General features: G+C 43.4%; 1 non-coding gene across 1 annotated transcript; it reads left to right on the top strand.

The window, feature by feature from the left end:
* The first annotated feature begins 5,756 nt into the window (after positions 1-5,756).
* LOC113619320 (U6 spliceosomal RNA) lies at positions 5,757-5,862 on the top strand. The gene has a single exon (XR_003432353.1). It is a non-coding gene; the product is annotated as a U6 spliceosomal RNA (small nuclear RNA).
* Positions 5,863-10,942: the final 5,080 nt, after the last annotated feature.

The raw sequence follows: 10,942 nt of genomic DNA, 5'->3' as shown, positions 1-10,942 counted from the left end.
ATCCCACCCCAGGCAGGACAGGGTGCGCTGGTCTAAGAAGATCTCTCGAGTGGGGAGGCTGCCATAGGTAATGAGAAGGCAGGGTGCTACCTCAGGAGACTCAGAACCATTACATTCAAGATTACGATAGCGTGCAGGGCTGGGGAATACGACCAACCACCAACACCAAACCCTTCCTGGCATTTCAGCACTACTAGATTTCATTACTTGCTGAGCGGGGATGGGAAAGAGTCTGGTCTGGGGCCTGAAATAATTTACTAAAGTATCCTAACCATTAACAGTAAGAACCAGCACTTGTGGAGCATTAACCGTATCTCAGGACTATATAGATAATTTATTTCCTCTCCCTCCCTCCAGAGTCAGCTATCCTATTTTACCTGAGGAAACTAAAGAAGAGAAAACGTAAATGATTTGACCAAGATCACATACCTAAGCTCAGAGCCAGGCCCTGAACTCAGGCCCTCTATCCACCAAGCTATGCTTATCCCAGGAGGGACCATCACAACCAGAGCACTAAACAGTATTGTTCCACAGTGACAGGGCCTGGAAAGCTTCCCTTTCCAGAACTTGCTTTTGAAAATCCTTTATTTAGAACGGCTTTCACAACCTTGGCATGTAGATGCTGCAAATACAATGGAAAGTTGGTAACAATCAACCTAAAGCAATAACAGGAATTTAAATGTAAGAAAGTAGAAGAGCATCAAAGGCAGAGCAGACTCTCCACAGTGAGAGCATGAGGCCTGGTGATTCAAATTACAAGGAGATTGTTGAAGGGCAAAGAAAAACATAGGGTATATTTCTTAGAACTGACAGCATTTTTTTTTCCAAATAAAAATATTTCTGTATCAACAACATTTTAAACCCCTTAGCCAGAGGTCTTTATAAAGGATAAAGTGAGGAGAGAAATGACTAAAGCTTCTATGCACCTTCATAACTGATATATGTGATCGGTTGGTTCTCTTTTAGTTAATTCCTCTGGGAAAAAGAGCTGTCAGTAGCATGGGAGTTCTCAGATCTTGTATTCCTATAAAATTAAAGAGCAAAAGTCATTAATCAATGAACTATCAAGACCAGACATTTTACATATATAATAATGGTAACAACAACAATGATGGCTAACACTTATTAAACGCTAGCTGTAATGCCAGGCACTGTTCTAAGCGCTTTACTGTATTATCTCATTTGATCTTCCCAACAACCTAATTTTTGCCTTATTTTTCATAAAAGGAAGTTGAATAGCTTGCTGAGAAATTATACAGCCGGCCAACGGTGGACCCAGGATTTGAATTAAGCCGTCTGACTCCAAGACCTAAACTCTTAACCCATGTATGATATGTCATTTAATTTAAACCTCCTCGTAATCCTTTCCTGTGAGATGCTTTTTTTTTTTTTTTGAAATCAGTAAAAAATTTATTATGTTAGAAGGTGATAAGTTCTACAGAGAAAAGTAAAGCAGGGAAGAGGCATAGGGAGTGCCTGCGGGGATTTTTTGAGTTGCTTTTTATAGCTAACAAAATTGTCGTTCAACTGGGTTAAACAGTTGAAACAGAGCTCAGTTTCAAATTCAGGTCAGTCTGTCTCCAAAACTCCTGTTCCTTGTACCACGGTTTCCCTATAAAAGAAAAAGAGATGCCAAAGATGAAGTTGAGAGACAAGTATGGGAAGGGAACTCTCTACAGACGCAAACCAGATGTCAGCTGGGGTCTCCCTGCCCCTGGAAATCTAGGAAACAGTGTCTGCAAACTCCTTTGTACATTTTGGGTGAAGTCCCAGGAGGGGTCAAGGTGCTGTTTGTTCTCGTCCAGCTCTGCCTCCAGGTTCCGCCTCTGCTGCATCATGGTTCCCACTCTGCACTGTGGACCCCTTTATAGAATTCAACCCCGGTCCCTTGATTTCCACAGCAGGCCCCAAGGGTATGTACTGGACAACCCTGCTCTTTAAAACGTAGTTTCCTTGACCATTTCCTTCCACACACAAGCTCCAGCTTCCCCCTTATAACCCTCCTCTCTCTCTCCTTCCCCCTCCTCTCTTGAGCCCGCATCTCCGGAACAAGAATTTCTCCCACTTTCCCAGGCACAGCAGTTCAGGCTCATGACCGCTCTGCAACAAGACCCTCCCTGCTGCCTGCGATTTCCCATCCAGAAAGCTCCTCAAGGCATTTTACTTTCCATGGTAGGTCTCGCTCCCAGAGGAGGCATGACTCTGGCTTTTACAGGAGCAAATGGCCACCACAAAACCTACCACAGGTCTTTCTGTCAGGCAAACTGTGGGCTGGGGAGGAAATTCAAGGAACAAAAACTGAATGCCGGACTTCCCTGGTGTCGCAATGGTTAAGAATCTGCCTGGCGATGCAGGAGACACGGGTTGAGCTGTGGTCCGGGAAGATCCCACATGCTGTGGAGCAGCTAAGTCCGTGCACCACAACTACTGTGCCCGTGCGCCACAACTACTGACGCCTGTGCGCCTAGAGCCCGTGCTCCGCAACAAGAGAAGCCACCGCAACGAGAAGCCCGCGCACTGCAACAGAGTAGCCCCCGCTCACCACAACTAGAGAAAGCCCGCGCGCAGCAACGAAGACCCAATGCAGCCAAAAGTAAATAAATAAATAAATAAATTTTATTTAAAAAAAAAAAAACTGAACGCCATGAAAACCTCAGCATACATATTTTTAAAAAAACTTTACAGTATCAAACTAGACAACACTTTACTTCCATTTTAAAAAATAGAACATACATGTTATATAACCTTGGCTGCCCCGGGCCTGCCTCTCTTCATCCTTCAGCCTCAGTGGCAAGCAGGGGAGAAAGGAATCTTGTTGGCCAAGTCCCTTCGGCAGCCACGCGGCTCCTAAGACCTGCCAGTTCCCAGGAGGCTGCTTGCTGGCAGCCGGCCTGGGGGCCCTGGCACTCCCATGTCCCCTGTGTATTCTTGCAGTGTCATCTGTTAGTTCTGTACTTAGTCACCTAAAGAGACTTACATTTCGGAACTTTTTCACTTTAAAGAACACTAAGGCACCTGCCTAATGCTGCTGCATTGATAGCTTTTTTTTTTTTTTTCCATTTGACTGTAAGCCTCAAACAGACTTTCTCCTGGAAAAGCAGCTATCTGTTTCAGCCAAACCCGCAAGAAGCCGTCTCTGTTAGCAGAGACTAGCTTGGCAATGTCAAGAAGAGAATAAACAGGAAATTCCTAAGAGAGGAGTTTTAAGAAGGCAGGTAACGATAGTGTACCAGGAAGCACCTCAGCAGTCAGGCAGAATGGAAGGGGCATGGACTTTAGATATTGTCCTAGCTTGACCCCAGAGCAGCTCTGTGACCTGGAGGAAAGCATGCAGCCTTCTGAGTCTCAATTCCCTTCTCTGAAAATGGAGACAATAACAACCACATGCTGGTATGAGGACTGGAGAGATAGAAGTCAAAGCACCCAGCATATGCCAACCACGTGGGCGGAAGTAGCTATGACTGTTATTATACTGGTTACCAAATTTGATGTTTACTTTTAGAACATTTTTGAGTACCTACTACGTGCCGGGCCATGGACCAGACACTGGGGAAACAGTGGGAAAATGTCAGACCCAATTTCTGGCCCAGGGAACTTTAATTCTTGAGAGGAAAAACTAGGCTTTAAACACAGCTAAGTTATTGATTAATAACAGCGGTGCCAAGTGCTACCAGTGTGGGATGCTATGAAAATACTGAAAAAAGACAGGTTGGTTGGCGTTGGCTTCCTAAGTGGGGAGCGGGGAGGGTGATGGGGGTTGAAGCCACCAGGAGCAAGCATGGTGGATGCTGAGACCTGAGTCGAGTGGGGAGAGGTGTGTGTAGGGCGAGTGCCAGGAGGGCAGCTCCGAGGAGGGCCAGTGCACCTGGTCATGAGCCTAAAAGAGGGAGAGAGCAAGAGGCAAGGCTGGGGGACACAGGGCTAGCAGGCCTTGCTCGGGATTGGGGGCTGTATTCCGAAGTAGAGTGGGAAATCATGAAGAAATATTTGCAGGGATGTGGAATGATCCAGCTTTCGTGTTAAATGTGTCACTCTGGCTGCTCTGAGGACAAGGCACTGGAGGGGACCCACGATGAAACCTGGAGATGTAATAAGAGGATGTTGGTATAATCCAGGAAAGAGATAGTGAGATCTTAGACTGGGAATAACAGAGATGTGTCAAAATGGCTTCGTGGCTCTAGCCTCTCTCCTATTAAAATGTTTCTCAAACTTGCCTGATGATAAAAATCTATGACGTCTGGTAAAAATACAGGTTCCCAGAGTCCCATGCTGGGATGGGGCAGGGGTCTGGGAATCTGTTCTTTAAACAAAATTCCTGGGCTTCCCTGGTGGCTCAGTGGTTAAGAATCCGCCTGCCAGTGCAGGAGACACAGGTTCGAGCCCTGGTCCAGGAAGATCCCACATGCTGCGGAGCAACTAAGCCCGCAAGCCACAACTACCGAGCCTGTGCTCTAGAGCCCACGAGCCACAACTACTGAGCCTGCACTCTAGAGCCCGCAAGCCACAGTGCTGAAGCCCCTGCGCCCTGGAGCCCATGCTCCACAACAAGAGAAACCACCGCAATGAGAAGCCCACGTAACACAGCGAAGAGCAGCCCCCTGCTCACCGCAACTAGAGAAAGCCCGTGCACAGCAACAAAGACCCAACGCAACCAAAAATTAATTAATTTAAAAAAAAAAAAACTTCCTGAGGGATTCCTTTCACTAGGCAAGTTTGTCCCGTGTTAGCCCGCAGTGTACACTGAGAAACAGACCTTCCTTTCCCATGTAAAATAATTCAGTCTTTCTAGAGCTTATGCTTTTCATGACCCCAACCAGTGGAGGATCCAGGTGTAAACTCACAGGTCACAGAATGCTTTCCCTACTTAGAACTAAAAGCACTTCAGCTGTAACAGCTCCAACGTTTAGATTATCTACATCCATGTTTTTTAAGTGTGTTCCTTGATATATGAGGGGTTTTTGTTTGTTTTGTTTGTTTGCAGTATTAATAGATGTACAGCTGTCAAGAGAGGCCAGAAGGAGGTACTCCAGCAAGATCTGCTGGGAACAACAGGAGTGCAGAGCAATGTATGGAGCAAGAGTCTAGCTCGATCTACATTCTATAAACGTCCTGCGGAGCTCAGCGCACCTCCCCAGCCCATCAGTTGCTGACCCGGGGACTTTATTACTTGCCCCCAACCTCTGCCAGCTCCTGCAGAGGAAAACATCAAGACCTTATATGGATTACGTCCTTGGAAAATACATTTCAATAATTGGCCTAATTGTGTGTGATCCAGTTGGAGCAAGAAGGAAACTTTTTTGCCCTCTATCCAGTTATCTTCTTTATCAATTCATCCACACAGAGAGCATGCACAATAGGTAGGAGAACAAGTCTAGGTATCAGTTTACCAACGTTCAAATCCTGGCTCTTTCATTTATTAATTGGAGAAGTTACTTAATCTCTTTGCTCTTCAGTTTTCTCATCTGAAAAATACAACAATTATGGTGTACTAGTTTGCTAGGGCTGTCATAGCAAAGTACTACAGATCGAATTGAGACAGGAAGGAAGGGGGCATGGCACAACCTTTTCTTTTTTTTTTTTTTTTTGCCATACTGGGTGGCATGTGGAATCTCAGCTCCCCAACCAGGGATGAAACCCTCGCCCCCTGCATTGGCAGCTCAGAGTCTTAACCACTGGACCGCCAGGGAAGTCCCAAGGGCACAACCTTTAAAAGAATGACAGCCTTTGAGGAGATGACAAAAACTGGTTACCGCCATGTGCTTGCTTCCGCAGCACATATACGAAAATTGGAACGACAGGAGAAGATTAGCACGTTCCCTGTGCAAGGATGACACACAAATTTGTAAAGCGTTCCATAGTTTTGTTTAAAAAAAATTCTGGTTACAACCAATTAGGCCCAAGATGGAGGAAGATTCAGTTTCCAGTAGACTTTGAGCCTCCCTATACACTCATTGTAATATATTAGCATATGCTAAATGACTCACCCACAGGTGCCATGACAGTTCCCAGGCTGACCATAAAAGGCCAAAAAGTGGGTGATGGCCCAATTCCTGGAAATTCCTGCCCCTTCTTCAACATAGTTAGAATATTCTTCCCACTTGTTAGCATATGAAATTACCCAGCCAATAAAAACTAACCACCCCACAACCCAGGGCCACTCTCATGTTCTGAGACAGACTACATTCTGACTATAGGATGTGTATCTCTTTAAATAAACTTGCTTTCCCTTTACTATGGCTCACGCTTGAATGCTTCCCTGGGCAAAGTCAAGGACCCTCACTTGGTGGCCTGTCCCAAGGAGTTGGCTGAGACCTGAGATGTGACCATTTTCTTGTGCCCCATTCTCCTGCAATAGAATAGCTTAGACAACAGAAATTTATTGTCTCACAATTCTGGAGGCTAGGAGTCTGAGATCAAGCTGTCAGCAGGGTTGGTTTGTTCTGAGGCCTCTCTCCTTGGCTTGCAGATGGCCATCTTCTCCCTATGTCTTTACATGGTCTTCCCTCTGTGTATGCCTATGCCCTCATCTTGAAACAAAGCACGACTCTGTGAGGGCCTCCCAGGTACAAATCGTTTCTCTGCATTGCTCCCTCCTCCCCCAATTTCTTGTTTGTAAGAAACAGAGTTCATTCAGCCTCCTTAATTTTCCCTGAATTCCAAAGGGCAGATTCAAACAGTTGCTAATCAGGGAAGAGAGGGAATGTAGAAATAGGGGAGGAGCAGTCAAGAAATGAGGTGGGGCAGGGTCCTGCTTCCTCCCCAGGGAATATCCATAACAATGTATCTTTGAGTTCTTCCTCAGGAACTAAGGCCCCCCCACCCAGGTGGAAGATGGTAACTTCAGGCTGAGCCTAAGATTCCTGGACCACTCCCCTGTTACCTCACCACCAACCAATCATTAGAAAGTCACACACACTGCAGCCCCCACCCCAAATTTTGCCTATAAAAACTCTTCCCTGAAAACCATCAGGGATTTAGGGTTTTCTGAGCACCAACCACCCGTTATCCTTGCTTGGCCCTGCAATAAACATTTCCCTGCTCCAAACTCTGACATTTCAATTTTCTTTGCCTCACTGTGTGTTGGGCACATAAACTTGGGTTTGGCAACAGCTGGAAAACCTCTGTTGCTGGGGACATATGCTGCATTCGCCTTTGCATGTTTCTCACTGACTTAAAAATTAAAACCTGCCATTCAGACCCTTCTCACATCAGTCTATTGAGTGGAATTCTTTAAGTCCCAAACTCATGTGAGCTGTGCTTTCTCATTTCAGTCATGCACCAGTATGGTTTGTTTGACAAAGCCTAGATAGTTGAGAAATCTGTGACGTTCAGGTCAGAACCCACTCAACAGGGTGAGCCAATCAATAGGGTCAGGACCCAAACTGAGGAAACATCAACTTCGGGGAGGAAAGGCACTCCAGCACCCACTCCTACCAAATAGTCATAGGATGGAGAAGCACATGAGAAAATATATCAAGAATACCTTTGTTTTTTGACAACGTATTTCATAGGGTGATCTGTTGACTTTATCCATCTTTATTTTGGTGCTATTATGTGTCTGTCTTTTATTTAAAGACCATTCGTGGTACTTAGTTAATATTATATATTCCACATTGTGAAATAAGTTAAACAATGGGGAAATGATCTTTTATGTAACAGTTAACTTGCTTTCCCATAAAAGATAATGAGTCTAAATATCTCTCACCTAAAGAAATAGTTAAAAATGTAAGTTGGCAGTCAACACACAAGGGCTAAATGGCTGTAAGAACTTTCATCTTCAAAACAAGGTACTAAGTCTTTAAATGGATTTTCCCTTTCAGTCAGTCCGTCAACAAATATTTATCAGTCTACCATATGCCAAGGGCTGTGCTAGTGCTGGGGTACAATGATGAACAAGATAGATAAAGAGGAAATTAAGACAGAGGAACAGGGGAGAGATTAGTTTTTTTAATTCATTAAGAACTATTTGAGACAGAATAGTCAAGAATGACCTCTCTGAGGCTGACTGTTTAAACTGATGTTTAAACTGAAACTGAAGCAAATGCAGTCTTTGAAGTGATGAAGGACAAGGGAGACGGGTGTGTTGTGTGTGTTCGGTGGTGGAGGGTGTCCAAAATGAGCCTGGAGAAGAGCGCTAGAAGACATTGATGGGTTTTAAGGAGGGAAGGAACATGATCTCGCTGCATAGGGTGGGAAGGGGAAGCAAGGAAATGAGTTAACAGAGCATATTTGCATAGTCTTGCAAGATGCAGAAGGCTTACACAGGGTGGTAGTTGATAGGGTGATAGCACATAGATTTACGATGTATTTTGAAGTGGAGGCAACAGGACTTAAAAATAATTTGACATGGGGATGGAGTTGAGAAAAAGATTATCCAGGACTCCCAGGCTTCTGGCTGAGGATCATGTCCCTCAGTTTATTTCCTTCAAGTCACTTACCACAATTAAAGCAACTTAAGCCATTATCTTGTTATTTTATTTGTTTAGTTGTTTACTCTGTCCATCAGAATAATGCTGTCCAATTGAAAAGTAATGCATGATCCAGTAATCCCACTCCTGGGCATATATTCAAAGAAAACCATAATTCAAGAAGATACATGCACCCCAGTGTTTACAGCAACACTATTTACAATAGCCAAGACATGGAAGCAACCTAAATGTCCACTGACAGATGAAAGGATAAAGAAGATGTGGTACATATATACAATGGAATATTACTCAGCCTTAAAAAAAATGAAATAATGCCATTTGCAGCAAGAGGGATGGACATAGATATCATCATATTAAATGAAATAAGCGGGAAAGAAAAAGACAAATATCATATGATATCGCTTATATGTTAAAAAAAGATGCAAATGAAATTATACACAAAACAGAAATAAATAGACCCACAGACATAGAAAACAAACTTATGGTTACCAAAGGGGAAAGGGAGGGGAGGGATAAATTAGGAGTTTCAGATTAACATATACACACTACTATATATAAAAGAGATAACCAACAAGGACCAACTGTATAGCACAGGGAACTATACTCAATATTTTGTAATAACCTATAATGGAAAAGAATCTGAAAAAGAATATATAGATATATATATAAAGAATATATATATGTATAACTGAATCACTTTGCTGTACAACTGAAATTAACACAGAATTGTAAATCAACTCTACTTCCACTTAAAATTTTTTTTAAAAGTAATGCAAAACACATAGGTAATTTAAAATTTGCTAGTAGTCACATTAAAAAAGATGTGAAATTAGTTTTCATGATATATTTTACTTAAACCGATATATCCATAATATTATTTCAATAAGCAAATAAAATAAGAAATAATGGGAGGGGCTTCCCTGGTAGCACACTGGTTAAGAATCCGCCTGCCAATGCATGGGACATGGGTTCGAGTCCTGGTCCAGGAAGATCCCACATGCTGCAGAGCAAACTAAGTCCGTGTACCACAACTACTGAGCCTGCGCTTTAGAGCCCGTGCTCTAGAGCCCACGAGCCACAACTACTGAAGCCCATGAACCTACAGCCCATGCTCTGCAACAAGAGAAGCCATCGCAATGAGAAGCCCACACACTGCATTGAAGAGTAGCCCCCGCTCGCCGCAACTAGAGAAAGCCCGGGCGCAGCAACGAAGACACAGCGCAGCCAAAAATAAATAAGTAAAGTAAATTTGTAAAAAAAATAGTGAGAGATCTTACTGTTCTTTTTGTACTGAGTCTTCAAAATACAGTGTGTGTTTTACACTGACAGTGCACCTCAGTTCCGACTAGCCACATTTCAAGTCCTTAATAATCGCCTGTGGCTAGTGGCTATGTACTGGACAGTGCAGATCTGGAGCAAGAGCCACTGAAGGCAGGCACATTCAGTCTAGTTCACTGTTTCTCTCCAGCAACCGAAACGTTCAGTGGCACACTGAGAATTTGATATGTTTTGAATGAATGAATAAATGCCTGGCGATGGGGGGTTTATTGGAAGCTGTAGTTTTGGGAGTGGGTTCAAAGCTTCCATTTTGGACTCATTAGGTATGAGGTGTCTACAAAAACTCACAGTGGAGATGTCAAGAAAGGAAGTGGAGATGAGAATCTGGGACTGAGAAGAGAAATCTAGGTAGAGGTGTAATTTTGGCATCTTGATGGGTTCTGAATCCAAGAGCATTATTTCTGGGGTGCCTTGGGAAAGAGTACAAGAGAAAAGGAAAAGCCCAGGATCCTACTCGCAGAGATACCAAGTTAAATGTTGAGAATGTTGAGTGAGAGAAAAAGAAAATCAAGGAAGTGTGGTCATGGCAAGAAATCAAAAGGGGAAGCATTTCAAGGAGAAAGGAGTAGTCAACCCTACTGAAAGGTCTGGTTAAAAAATAATAAAAGAACAAAGAAGACAAGAGCAATGAGATCTTAATAATCCTGACACTCATTCCACAGTCGTGGTCTCTTTTTAGCCTTCCTTATAATGTTGTTAGTCAGAGAATGATTGGGGTTTCTTTTTAACACAAAATTTGAACATTTTAAAGAAGTTTGGCCTCCAAAAGATCAAGAAACCCAGCTAGTTTATGGAAGAACCAGCTCAAGAATCCAAGACCCTTAGTCCAGCATTATTTAAAGAATATACTTTAAAGCACTGGAAATAACAAGGGACCATGGAGTTTACGGAGGGAGCATGACTGTCTGTGACTTCACCAGGTCTAGGTGGTTTGAGAGCGGGTGTACACTTCTTTCAAGTATGGAACTAGACCAAGGTTACATGATTGGGATTTGTTGCAAGTTTCCTAAGTGCCTTCTGCCCTTCACTGATAACAGTTAGAATTCTTAACACACCGTTCGTCATAGAACTCCATTTCTCAACCTGTCTTAGGCAATGTTATTCTACTACTCCTGCAGGGCATTAATATTAATTAAAAACAACTTTATTCAAGAAAAAGGTCAGTTACAAACATT

The sequence above is a fragment of the Aethalodelphis obliquidens genome, unplaced genomic scaffold, assembly GCF_003676395.1.
Source record: "Aethalodelphis obliquidens isolate GAN/ISIS:26980383/991018 unplaced genomic scaffold, ASM367639v1 scaffold6, whole genome shotgun sequence".
In the NCBI taxonomy this organism is placed as follows: Eukaryota; Metazoa; Chordata; class Mammalia; order Artiodactyla; family Delphinidae; genus Aethalodelphis; species Aethalodelphis obliquidens.
Note: the sequence above shows the minus strand (reverse complement) of the source record. Positions and strands in the feature narration are given on the sequence as shown.